General features: G+C 41.6%; 1 protein-coding gene and 1 long non-coding RNA gene across 12 annotated transcripts in view; one reads left to right on the top strand and one right to left on the bottom strand.

The window, feature by feature from the left end:
- Positions 1 to 297: 297 nt before the first annotated feature.
- LOC142412505 (uncharacterized) lies at positions 298 to 8,668 on the bottom strand. Of its 2 annotated transcripts, none has more exons than XR_012776499.1 (6): positions 8,579 to 8,668; positions 8,110 to 8,246; positions 6,409 to 6,502; positions 4,503 to 4,582; positions 2,243 to 2,300; positions 298 to 1,104 (listed from the first exon to the last, which is right to left on the bottom strand). It is a non-coding gene; the product is annotated as an uncharacterized LOC142412505 (long non-coding RNA). The 2 variants fall into 2 exon arrangements; XR_012776500.1 differs by having other exon boundaries at positions 298 to 1,051.
- Positions 8,669 to 8,833: 165 nt separating this feature from the next.
- Positions 8,834 to 13,718, top strand: part of RC3H1 (ring finger and CCCH-type domains 1) — a 63,316-nt gene continuing 58,431 nt past the window's right edge. For all 10 annotated transcript variants that reach the window (XM_075507863.1, XM_075507870.1, XM_075507869.1 and 7 more), the window contains exon 1: positions 8,834 to 9,030. The gene's annotated coding sequence lies outside the window, so the exon portion shown is untranslated. The remainder of the gene's footprint in view (positions 9,031 to 13,718) is intronic.

Here is a 13,718-nt window from a genome sequence, read left to right as displayed (position 1 = left end):
ACTCCCCTCAGCTGCCCCACACATTGCTCAGGGTGGGGATCAGCCCCTGGGGGGGGAGTATCTGCCCCTGGGCAGCAGATCTACACATGGGGAGGGGGTTTCTGCCCCTGAGAAGGGATATCTGCCCCTGGGCAAGGCATTTCCCCTGGGGGGAAGATTTGCCCTTTGGGGGTGTATCTACCCCTGGGGGGAACTTCACTACTGGGGGGGTTACTTGCCACTGGGGGAGGGGCATCACCCCTCCTTCCTGCCCACACATTTGCCCCCCAGAGCCCCTGATCTGCCCCCCAGCCCCCATATCCCCCCCAGCCCCATAGTGGCCCTGGCACAGGCATCATGGGCAGGGACCCACAGGGACACCAGCCCCACAGAGCCCAGCCAGAACTGCCCCCCAACCACTGTTACTCCCTCAGGGGTGCATTTACCCCCAGGGAGATCCATTGCCCCAGAGGGGGCATTTCTCCCCTGACAGCCAGGAGGGGGGCACAGACCCAGCACAGATGCCCAACATCTGCAGCCCTGGGGGGGGTGTCTGCCCCAAACCAGGGTTTTGCCCCCCTCCCCTCCCCAGGCCACAATTACCACCCCAGGCCCACTGTTACCTCTTGCCCCCACCCTAGGTCTGTGGCTGCCAGGGAGGCAGTGCTTGAGCTCTGGGTGACCCTCATGGCTGCTAAAGGGCTGACTCCCCACCCTCACTGAGGGGAGAAATCTTCTCTTCTCCTTCAGCCAAGTCACAGTGCACTCTTTTGGAGGAGGTGGCCAAGAGCTGGGAGGAGGGGGCCAACAGATGGTTTGAAAAGAAGCTGAAGATCACGCAGAAGGAAAGCAGAAAGTCAAAATCTCCTCCTAAAGTCACCGATCATGATTCAGGACAACAGCCTTCCTTCAGGTCCTCCCCTGAAGATCCGGATCTTATAGAGGCTGATGACAAACGGCGTGCTTAGAAATCCCAATTCCACCAGCAGACCAGCCTTTCCTGTGAAATCCTTGGTGCAAAGGGAGGCGGTGTACACAGAAGCCAGGAAACAAATACTGGGTAGCATGAGCCCTGAAGAAGAGCAGGAGAAATTCATTCTAGACAGACCAACAAGGATCTCCCAGCTGAAAGACACCAAACAGCCCAATAATGTGATTAGGCAGACTCTATGATCTTAAGGGTCTTTTCCAATCTAAATGATTCTATGATATTGTTTGTATATCTCTGGTTTTGTTCTTTTAGCAGCTAACATTGAAAGGCAGACTAAGAGTCAGATTTTTAGAATTTTAATATTGCATTCTTGGAATTCTCCTTTAGATTTGTGAGCTTGAGAAGTGCAAGACAAAGCCAGTTTGTTTCAGTCTCTGCCTCCTGACACTTGGAGTTGTAGCTGTTACACCTGAGAGATCAGTGAATGACTATACTTGCTCTCAGCTGGTTTTCAATGTTTGACTCACCTATATAGTAGAAACAGTTTTATCTTGTCTATATAATATACCAGTAAGTGCATATATGCATATGTGCATCCTGTGGAAGGAAATCTAAGGAGAAGGTGGGTTTTATGTATGAAAATAGAGGACACTTTTTTTGTTCTTTTCTTGCAGAGCACTGCATGTTAATGGAAACATTGATAAGAAAAGCTGCTGCCTGGGAGAGACAGTAAACTGCAACATAAACAACCTTCCGATATCAAATTACTGAACTGAAGTCCAACTACAGTCAAGTTGTAAAGACTGCAGACTTTACAAGGAAGATGAATAACTTCCGACTCCTGCTTTTACGTGCAGGTAGCATGTGTCTGCCTAGCAGAGCCACCAGAACACCAAAAGCACTGGGGACAAATAGACTGGAGATACTGTGGCCTTATGTATGAGAATGAGAAACTTCCCTAACAGAACAGAAAGTGTGCTTCTCAAAATATTTTGGTTTTGTTAACAGGCTAAAACTTTTGCCTATACCATAGTCTGCCATGTGCCTCAATGAGTGTATAATAAATACCCATTAATCTCCAAGAAACTGATGTCACTCTTACTTAAATGAAATTAATTGACCGTCTTAAAAATATATCTACAATTTAAGCTCCATCTGTGCTCACAGAACGTTCTGATCTTTTCACTGTTCTTTCTTTAGCAATTATATCAGTAGCTTATGTAGAAAAATAACATCAAAAGTAGTTAACTAGCCAAACCACAAATATTACCTCTTCCTGTCTGGTAATGAGAGCTAATTCCACTATTAGTTACTATTATTCTTTCAACTTACTGATTCCCTTCAGTGAATTTCCTTTTTCTTCTTCTGTAAATGCTGCCTCCCTCACCTGCTGGAATCAAAGAAGAGTAGGAAGCATCACATGACATGTCAGATTATTATAGCCTTCAACCAACAAATCACTAAGTTTGAAAAAATCTTGTTATTTTATTAACAATAAAAGATAGCAACTTCTTTTTACAAAACCTGTGTTCTTTTTAACCAAGTTAAAAAAATAAGTTTAATAGTTTGAATGTTAAATTAAAAAAAATCTTTCAAGGTTAGGACTAATGATGTAATTCTTGATGACAGTTTACCAAAAAAAGATGAATGTACACAACAGGAACAAATTATACTGTACATTTACAATTCCGAAATTTCTGTGTTTCCTGCTGAAATTGAATTGCTGCAATGGTATGTAACAGCATTTTACCAGTACAGTAACAAGAGAGAGGAAACAGAGAATACTGTGCTGAAAAGAAATTTAAAAGTGGGGGAGGAAATTCTTAGCAAAAAGGTAAGGCTTTGCATGTGTGAGAATTTGCCTGTCAAAGTAGACATGATATGTAGAATCTGGTAAAAGAATAAAGGAAGTTACTCTACAGCTATGATCTCAGAAAAATAATCTCAGCCTACCTAAACAAATTTGACGTTTCCACTGAAAACAATCTTTTTGTAAACTGCTTATCAAGCATATACTGCAGCTACATGTTATAAAATTGATTTTTATTTATAGGTCTCTTCTCAAAAACCATTGAGGGATGAAATAACAAATGTCCCCCTGCAATTACCTGAATAATATACTTTTCAAAAACTGCTAGAATTGAGATCTGAATAAGCAGCAGCTACTTGAGATCCACACTAATATAAAAACACCTAAACTTGCTTTAGGCAGTTATTCATACGTTAGGATTAGCTAAGGTTCGTCCTTTACTTTTATTTTCCTGTAGGAATTGATAGTTCCATTTGTTGGAAGGTACACTGGGGAAGTCTTGTATCAGCTGTTCTCAAACCAAACCAAACCAGCACAAAACTTTGAGTCTTTACAGGTGATACTAAGCAAGAATAACTCCTGGAAATAGTCCGCATGTTTTCTTTTACTGAAGAAACGTGATGTGACTACAGAGATGTAAAACAGTTCCACTTTTTACTTGTAGTATGACTGCTCTACCTGGGAAATTTGATTGGAAAAATTACTCAGATAGCAGTTTAGTCATAATGCAATTACTGTAACTTGCACAAGTGTGGAGGATGCATAAGGTGTAGTGGTTGGAACAGAAGACCAGACCATGGGGTTTATTCCTCATCTTTCCACTGCTTACTATGTGAACCTGAAAAGTTGCTTAACCTCTACAATTTAGCTTCCCCTGCAAAGTGAGAGTAAGGCTGTGGTTTTACATGCAGCTAAACAAAAGGTACTGACTTGCTGTAGAAAACCCATGCTGACTGTATCACCCTACCTGTCTTTCATTTTCCTCCAGTTTTACAGTACATGAGGAAATTTGCCAGAAAGGAACAAAAATTACATTGCTAATTTAGGTGGTTCTCAGTTTTATACACACACCTGACCTGGAATTCTTATAAAATGTATTTTTTTTAATTCTTTAACATCTCAACTCATATGTTACTTTCGTAAGCTCAATAAAAGGCTGTTGTAAAATGTGATGCAACAATGTTATGAAGGAAGAGAAAAGAACAAATTTCAACATAAGTACCACTGGGGGAAGGAAAGGAAATAAAAGGTCATACTTCTGCTTTTTGTTGAGACAGAATAGAAAAGGAAATAAATCAAGGAACTAAAGTGCAAGATAAAGAGGTGGCAGCATATGGCGCTTGGCAGAGAGCCTCTTGACCCTCATCAGAAGGGGATTCGGAAGCCAAACAGATGGTTATTTCAGCAGAGGGCACCAGAACAACAAGTATGTGGCAGTCACTTTGACTTGCTCTGCCCAGTGAACATTAAATCTCCAATATCCTCACAGCCTCCAAGTGGGTCTCCATTCTTGTTATGCTGCGAATTCTTGTACTTTATAATGCTTCAAAATTTTTGTCATGCTTAAAGAGAGATGCTGCTGAACGACACTGGAAGCTCTGGGATTAATGCAAACCAGGCAATTACATGTAAGCAAAAAGGCAGTAAGGAGTACCATTAGAATCTGTGGCACATACTACTAAGCATATTGCATCTCTACGTGTCAGTGGGACAAGGACAATAATGAGATGGGACACTTAAGTGAAACTTCTAATGAGAAGTCACCAACGGGAAGTTTCTTACCTTCCTTACCGTTTCTTCTTTTACCACAGCAACTGCAGCCACAGGGTATATTTATATAGATTTTTTGTGCTCCCAGCAGCCTGAAAATACAAATGTTAACAACTGACTGGTATTCTGCAAATCTATTATGTATAGCATCAAATAACTGCAAAAAGTTTTACAAATTTTTAAACAAATCTGAATGTTTGGTGGGTTATATAGCATTATTTGCTTGTGCAAACTGAATGGTTGAGAAAGAAGCATTCATGGAGGAATATTAATTTTACACTTATGCACTTCACATTCCTTTACATCATTCAGGCTTCTGTTGTATAAAGGAAATCTAAACCTTATATGTTATGGTCGAGATACTGAGCATGTCCTTCCACAGTGGAAGGCTTTGTTTTGCTATCATCCTCTTATTATTTTAAAATAAGCATATATAACTAGTTCTAAAAGTTGTATCTGAATTACATGGGCTTGGATGATATTCAGCATACTCTTTAATGAGTATTGGGGTTTTTTGCAATGATTATGTTGGGCGGATATGCTTCAGTCTACTGCTTTTGTCAGTGGAATTTTATAAGACTGAAGGAATTTTACGTTTTGTTAACGTGATGGTCAAGCACACAAAAAGTGCTAAAGATTTTCTTTTTTGTTATCTTTTGGTGTATATGATATATGCAAGAATCTTCGCTGTGTGAAATAACGAGGACATTTTTTTAAATGCTTGCAGCCAGCTGGAAAAATATTTAATTCTTGCCTTTCATTCTGATATCACAGGTTTCAAAATGAGAAATTTTCCATTATTATCAGCTTCACAGGTCACGTAGATAACTAAAATAGCAAACTGAAACATTGCCAACGCATTAAAAAAAAATATTTCTTTTTATGAAGACACCTATTCTGTTACCACAGTTTTATACCAGTTTTATATGGAAAGAGTAATATAAAAATTGAATCATGAGATGATACCATTTGACAGTTACACTGGTATTTTACCTATTTCTCTCAGTCATACAGGCTAATATGGGGATTCATTTCTAATGTATAATCTGAAGAACATTACTAGGGTAGCCACAAATGTAAAATCCTAGAACCATGCCTACACATTATCCCCTTTTGGAAGGAAAAAAAGAAAAAGAAGGAATGGAAAATTGAGACGATATGTTGTAGAATCAAAACTAATTCCTGTGGGTTTTTAAGGACATAAATGAAGGAACAGTGTGAACAAGTGAAAATAAATTACAGCAGATTTAATAATAAGCTGAAATGAGATATGAAAACAGTAATCCTAAAAGCAACTACTGTTTTGTGTTTCATATGCTAAAGCAGTGTGCCATGCAGGAAGAAATGCTGCATAACTGGAGAAAGTAAACATTAAAAGTAATCTAGATATCTAGTGGGATCAGTTCCCAAAGAGACAGCAAGCTCATCTACAAATTTCTGAACTTTTAAAATCCAGAATAAAGAATAATCATTAGAAAAGTGTTACTCTGATGGAGGTCTAAAATGAGTTTTGAGATTTAGAGTACTCATCCTTGCAATGTTACTTAATAAGTACCATAGGTCATTTCAGATCCCACTTCTTTAAATTTAAACAGTGCAGTACTGTGGTAAACTATGTTGTAATACTGAAAATTGTTGTTAGCAAGTAAATACTGGTAACAGGATTAAATGCTGAGGGACAGCATAAGCCACCTGAAAATGAAAACCTTTCCGCAATATAGGAACCACGTACCGGAACCAAGTATAGGAAGTAGTAGAAGTCTCCAGATTGGAGTATTAAAAACCAGACTGAACAAAACACCAGAATGATGTACTGTGTACAATCACCTGCTATAAACTAGGAAGTAAGAGGATGCCCTCAGCCCTCAACCGTTTCTAATTTCCATGACTTTAAACAAAGGTTGCAAAGAACACCTACCATTTCAGCTCCTAGTGCTGTCTTCTGCATCTGAACGTGATACTACTAACTTCAATAAGGTTCACATTTCTAGTGTAATATTTAGGAGAGGAGTCTGCAAAAGATGGGAATTGCTGATTGAAATTTTTCTGCAATATATACAGTTTTAAATTAGAGTAATAGGATGAAGACAATATTGAAATTGATCTAGAATAACATGCAGAGATACTGCTTAGTAGTTTATTTCCAAAAGGGAGGACTAGTTAGATAGGAGTATAATGATTCAGACTTTTTTTTTTAATAACAAATCATGCTGCAATTTGCCAATCGGTTATATGAAAGATTGTGCTTCAGGACAAAGACTCTTACATAATTTATACAATCATTAAGAACAAGTATTGATGTTTCATTGGGGCATTGTAGGAAGTATTACAATGCCAAAATAATGATAAAAATATAATAGTGTACTAATCTGTGATCATCCCCAACTTCCGAATTTGGCTAACTATGATATTCTTGATTAAATCATTCATTCAGATATTTTATTGTGTAATGATGGTCCTAAGGATTCTGATGCTTACAGACACTGATTGTTTTAGATTTCTGTTTGTAGACTTCTAAATCTTTCCTGTTGATCTCTTTAACAATAAAACAGCCATAATGCTTAAGATTCAAGCTTCCATACTAAGCTTTGCAATTTACACTGAGTTACACTTCTTTTGTAACTCATAGTGAGGCTCTTGCCAAATTAAAGGTGGTCTTTGTAAAGATCTTAGCCTTCTGTGTTCCTAAGATCCCAAATGCCTGTGAATATGGCAAGAAAACCCTATGTTCAGAAATTAATAGCTGTTCTTAATATTATTTTATTCAAGCACTGATCCTTGATAAGCATTAAGCTTAATTGTTTTGGTGGAAAGCCTAAATAAGAGACAGTTTCTTTAGTAAAACTGATAGAAATAACACATTTAGCTACTATCACCAGATTTCTTCTAAAGTTAACGTGAAAATCTGTCTACAAGCAATACAAGAGTCAGAAATAGGAGCTGAAGATTAACCTTGCCCTACGTAGTTTTCCCCTTGTGTCTAGGAGTCTAGCTCTGCTATTTGTTTCCAGGTTTCTGTCTGTATGTCACAACCCACCTTCCTTTCACAGGTTGCCATCTCAAGCCCCTGGCTCTGGGCCTGGTTACTTCTGACCTGACACTGCGCTATTTTAATTGTATCTCAAGGTCATGGTAGTCCTCTGCAGTTCCGATGTTCAAGCGATAATACAGTGCATGCTACTTACAGTGTTACAGTGTTTAGAAGTGCAGTGATTCCATACACAGCATCCTGCACAATGACCTCACACCAGCGTTGATCCTGCGGAGCCTCCAGCTGGGCATATACATGATAAAATATCTGGGGAACAGGATGGGACCACTGAACCCTATTTTTGTTGTTAAATTTGGAAATAAATTTGGACAAATTCCTTAGTATTTTACACCACAGTTCATGTTCTCATAAAATGGGAATCAATTTGATGCTACCTTGAAATATCCTGATATTAAATAAGTAGTTCTCAAAGCATTTTAAAACTATCAGTATGTGCTAACTAAATGCAGCAAGTCATCAACACTTGTAGGATATTTTATAACTTCATTTTAAAATTTCTTCTGTAACCCAACTGTAGTTCAGATAGTGCGATAGAAGAAGGCTTGGTGGGGCCCCAACACATCTTACCTGTGGTGTTGGTTGAGGCTGAGGGTGAATTAAATGTGTCCTGCAGCAAAGAAAGCTATCAGGGGATCTTCTCCAGCAGCAAGCCCAGCTCTGCACTTTCCTGTGGGTCTGGTGGGCAAAGCAATAGGGTCTTCACCCTGCACAGCCACCAAAATTGTAACAGCATTCGTGTTTTTCCCCTCTGAGAAAGAAGATAAACCAACTCCCAAGTTCTAAGGTTTGATGGCATGAGGCAATCACAGTGGGGAACAAGGTAACCACAGTGTGCCCCGAATAAAGCTCCCCCCCCCCCGCTTTAGGCGCTGAGGAAGAGAAAATGGCGGGCTAGGGGCTTTGTGAGGCTCCGAGCACGCAGAGGCCTCCTAAAGCTACACTTGACGTATAAAGAGACACGACCTCGACCCCGTAGCCTCACTGCGCCCGCCACGATAGCTGGCGACGAGATGAGGCGAAAAAGCAAAAAACCAACCCAAAAGGCGAGAGAGGGCAGTGGGGAGCACACACCGTCCCTGACAGGAACCCACAGCACCCTCCCCACGGCGGGAGACAGCCGCCCCGCCCAGCAGCACACCCCCTCACCTGCCCGCTCTTCTTCCCCCCCCCCCCCCCCCCCCGAACCCTCCTAGTGCTCCAGGCCGTGACTCGGCTTTTTCTCCCCGTCCCGTCCCGCCCCGCCTTCCCGGGGGGCGGGCGCAGGAAGGGGCGGGCGGCAGCGGCGAGGCGGTGCAGGGAGGGAGGTGGTGAAGGGAGGCAGCCGACGCACAAGATGGCCGTTGCTGCAGCGGCGGCGGAGGGGCGGCAGGTGACGGTGGTAGGGGAGCCCTGGGGCCTACGGGTGCTGGAGGAGCAGGGCGCTGCGGCCGCCCCCGTGTGCCGCAGCTGAGGGGGCCGGTGGCCGCTGCGGGGAGCCCGGCCCGTGTGGTGAGTGCGCTGTCTCCTCTGCCCCCCGCCGCTGGGCTCGGCTGAGGGGAGCGGAGAGCCTAGGGTGTGGGGAACAATGGGGCTGGCCTCGGGGGCGCTGGCGGGAGGGCTCTGCTCCGCTTCCCGGGAAAGGGAGGTGGAGGGGCGGGTGCTGCGCTTGCCTGTGGGGCCTGTGCCGCTGCCTGCCTTGCTAGGCCTCAGGCTCCTGCCGGGCGCGATTTCCGAGCGCCCCGGGCAGGGAGGGAGGGAGCTGTGGATGCCGCCGTCCCTGGTGCGGGGGAGGCGGAGGAGGGCGGGGAGGGCCCAGCGGTTGGGTCCGGGCCTGGGGGGTGGGGAGAGGCGGCACCGGCTCTGCCTACGGAGGAGAAGGGACAGGCGGCTTTTGTGTGTGCCCTGCTCCTGCTGTTGTTTTTCCAGGGGTTCTGCGTGCCTGGAAAGAAGAGAAAACTCATCCCCGCTTGCGCTCGGCACAGCTAAAAGAATAACGGTGGGGGGAAAGAAATAAGGCTAGAATCCCCCTCTTCCCGTGGTCGGGGTGGGGGGTCACCCACCTCCCCACCCCCCTCGGTTGTCGCTCTTTTGTCTGTGGCGCCTGAGGGAAGAGTGAGGTGGCCCCCGGGCTCCCTCTGCGTGGGGAGAAACCGTGATAAAACCAAACAGAAACTCTGCTTACTTTCACTAGTTTTTCACCCTTGCGTTGTTTTAGCTGTCGAATTAACAGGGCGAGGATGGGTAAGGTTTTTTGCCAGGAGCGCGATGGTGGTATAGCTGCATTTTAACGTGCTTTGGTGGTTGGGAATATCCTGGTGTCAGTTTTTGTCCTCAAAAGCCATTGCAAGGCCTGTGCCGTTTTAAAACAGGGAACTGATGCGGTTTTTTTTACTAGGAACTGGGAATGTTTAATTTTCTCCACGTGCATGTATGCCTTTTTCCTCAGAGTGGCTCTCTTCTTTTTTTTTTTTTTTTTTTTTGTTTCAGTCAAGTATGAGTGAAAAATCTTCTGTTCCTCCAGCAGTAGCTGCTATTTTCTGTGTGTTTTTACTATATTGAAAATGGCCGAAGTGCGGGGGGTGGGGGGGAGAATTGCAAAAATGATTAAAAGATTCAAAGTAACCTTGGACTGTTGCAGAGCTGCTTTAAAAATTGTAACTGGTTTAGCAATGCTATCTTCTAATGATCCTGCTTGGAAGAGAAACGTAGTTGTTAAATTCAGCATTTATACTCTATTTGTGTCATATAGCTATAGAATTGTTAGATAACACAGCAATACTATGAAGCAGAAATTAATGTGTTCCTAAACTTACCTTTTTTTACCCCCTTCAGGCTTATAAGGATGTGGAGGGCGTTAATTTTATTAACTATAAATGTCTGTATTTCTGTGTTTGAGGTCAATGAAGCTAGTAAGAGACTTCATAGTTGTATAAGTAGCCCAGCATTCCTAGGAGGAGTGTGTACCTTATTGATGGTTTCTAAGCGTCGCCAGTAGCACCATGGCTTTCTTCATTAATAAACATTGTTGATACGAAATCATGGTTTCCACTAACATAAATAGAAGCAGACATTATCAGTTAGGCTCCTTTTCTTTTCCCTGCAATAGCTTATCGCTTTACGTTCCTGTCCTAGAAAAGGTTCTGTCAAAGTAGGCAGCTTGACAGGCTGCTTTGAGGGGAAATTTAGAAACGCAGGTACCATCAGTGCAGTCTGTTTTGACAGCCAGAGACTTGAGTGGTGTGCTTGTCAATCACTTTTGAGCAGCAGTAACCTTAATGGAGGTGAGTGGGAAGTTACTTGTATGTTTTCTGGTGGGCTTTTATTTTTGTCAGCTTTGTATCCAAACTAGCTTAGTTTAAAGCAAAATATTTTAGAAATTTGTGATGAGATTATTGTATGCTGATTTTTTTTAAAAATGAATGTTCCAATGAACAGATGAATGTATGAATCCAGAAACTGCATACATTAATATGTTGGGGTTTAATTTATGGGTATCTTAGGACATATATATTATTATATAAAAGTGGTCATGCTAAAGGAGATGTACAGAAATTAACAGGATTGCTTTTGGAAACTTCTGCCATGTTGCCAGTGATTGACCAGCAATCTGGGTGGAAACTATTATCAATCTTGTTGAATGAAGCATTGCAGAAGCTGAGATTCAGCGAGTGCGTATATTAAAATATTGACTTAATTTCTTTGTATGTGGCTTGGAGGTCTTGGGTGATGCTGGTGGTGGTCACCCTTTGATAATGATGGCAAAGACTGACATCCGATTTTATTTAGGGTCTATATCTCATAACTAACCAGTGCTGTAAAAGGGTGTCATGATACTTAGGGAATTGACCTTTCCCATTCTGTAATATGTAATAATACGAAGGATAATTACCTTTTCTTTATTATTATTCAACCCAAGAAACCATATGGTTTACATGCTGGATACCTGGAAAAAATGTTTCATCCATATGAAAGAACCTGTGGAATCGTAGCTTTCCAACAGTATGAAGTGTAAAGCTGAACTAGAAGGAGAGAACTCATCTGCATTTAGGTTCCCAAGCATCCTGACCATCTCAAAATAGCTATGCAGCAGCCACTATAAGGTACCTTTTAAGCAGATGACCCTTTATAAAACTTTTTAATTTTTTGCAAAGCCTGCTCATTGTTTAAAATTCTTTTCTCCAGTGGATTCACTGAATCATTTTACAGATGAAGCTGTGTGGTTTTGTGGTTGTTCTTCCTGCACCCAGTAAATCAGGTGGTTGTTTGCTGGAGCATCCCAAGTAATATTGGCTGTTAGGCAAAAAAAAAAATCTGACTTAAAAGTACGTGAGAGTTAAGCCATAGGGGAATTTGTAGTTTGAAGTTAATGCCTTGGACTGCACTTGGTAATGAATATGAAACCATTATCATACAGGAATAAAGATATAGTATGCTTCTGTTGTGAAAGATCATTATATAAACATCCTGCACCAGCTGAAATTTCAGTATGACCTTTAAGATTCTGTGTAGGCTATATCACAGTAACACAGTCTGAAGACTATGGACTCATGATAACTGAGAAAGAAAACCACAAATATTTACTTATGTTGTGTTACTTTCCTTTCTGTACAGAGATATTCCACAGTGCATGCTGAATTAGGTGCCGTTCCCATTACTTAGTTTGACCACTTGTTTTTCTCAAGAAGTGTGTCTCTTGATGGTTATCTTTTGCATCAGTTTCATTTTCTTGGTTACCAGTAGGGTAAAAGTTGAAATGGTATTAGATTTCAAAGGGCTAACTGATTTCTAATGAGGTTTTTTTTTTTTTTATTTGTGGAAATGTGTAATGGGCAAGAAGGTGCAAAACTCCTATCAGCTTATTGTAAATAGATGTTTCTGATATAAAAAGACTTTCTGGTTAGAGTGCTTGAGGAAATAGCTTTCCTGTTACTGCGTGGTAGCAACATGTTGTGTGCTACCAGCTGGAGAAGGAAGGGACTTTTGTGATAGAAATATCAAGATTTCTAAATCATTTGTTGCAGATTTATGTTGTCAGAAGCAGTACTGGTTGTACACTGCTCTATGTTGGAATTTGTAGACGAGTGTGTTTTATGGAAGTGGAATAGGTGTCCCCCCTCTGAGATTTCTTTCTAATACAGTGAGAAGGAAGGCAGCTACATGTGGTCTAGGGCAACTTTCGGCAGGTAGAGATAGCTTATTATATACATCAGAAACACATTGCAGAAATCTTATGCAGGTAGGCTTTCAGTAGTTTGCAGTAAGACTGGCAGAATAACCACAAGTAGGTATTACCGTTACATTTGAGAAGGTCGCTCTTGGCTCTGCCTCAAGCTTGAACTTGGTGTGAACAAGACACTGTTGTATTATGCAGGTGAAAAATGTCATATTGTTTAATTAGCAGCATCTCCTGAGCAGCAGCCATTGACATTTGGAAAATCTAAAGACTTTAACATTAATTCACATAGAAAAAGGACCTGGACATCCTTTGCAGACTTTTACATGAAAGCTTATGCTTGGCATGCTGGGTTTTTTCACCCCCCCAAAAAAGGGGGGGGGGGGGAGGGGAAGAAGAGGAAGAAAGAAAAGGATCTCAGGAAGCATAAGGGCCACATGTAGAATAACACAGAAAATCTCTATCTCTTGATTGTGTGCCTTTACCTATTTCGTACAATGTTAGCTACACTGTTAAAAAAGACGAATTATTAGGAACATGGAGAAAAATCCTCATGAGAGATGATTGGGAGGAGGAGAGAGGAGGCAAGGGAAGAGGATTGTTTTGACAGACAAAGAATTCAATTTTTCCTGTTTTGCAATGTAAGAAATGGAGGCTATGCAGTTAAACTGAAAAGTAGTGCAAGTGTGGCTGAAGGAAGGAACAGATCTTTCATTTGCTTTGCATAGATTGTGGCAGAGGTTGCAATGTAATTTGAGACAAAGAACACAGAAGAGAGTATTTGTGTCAGATGGGTAAGGTGAGTCGAGTTCAACATTACAAAAGCTGGAGGGCTTATTGACAATTATTCATTCCAACCTTGAAGTCACTAAAATAGCCATAAGTGACATGTTCTTCTTGCTGTATCGATCCCTCTCCCTACTGATTTCTCGCAAAAACTCTTGCAAAACCACTTCTTTTTAATCCTTCACATAAAGCATTATTTCTCAATTGCACAAGTATTCAGAGTTCGGGGGGTGCATTT

The sequence above is a fragment of the Mycteria americana genome, chromosome 7 (assembly GCF_035582795.1).
Source record: "Mycteria americana isolate JAX WOST 10 ecotype Jacksonville Zoo and Gardens chromosome 7, USCA_MyAme_1.0, whole genome shotgun sequence".
In the NCBI taxonomy this organism is placed as follows: Eukaryota; Metazoa; Chordata; class Aves; order Ciconiiformes; family Ciconiidae; genus Mycteria; species Mycteria americana.
This window is presented reverse-complemented; position numbering and strand designations above follow the sequence as displayed.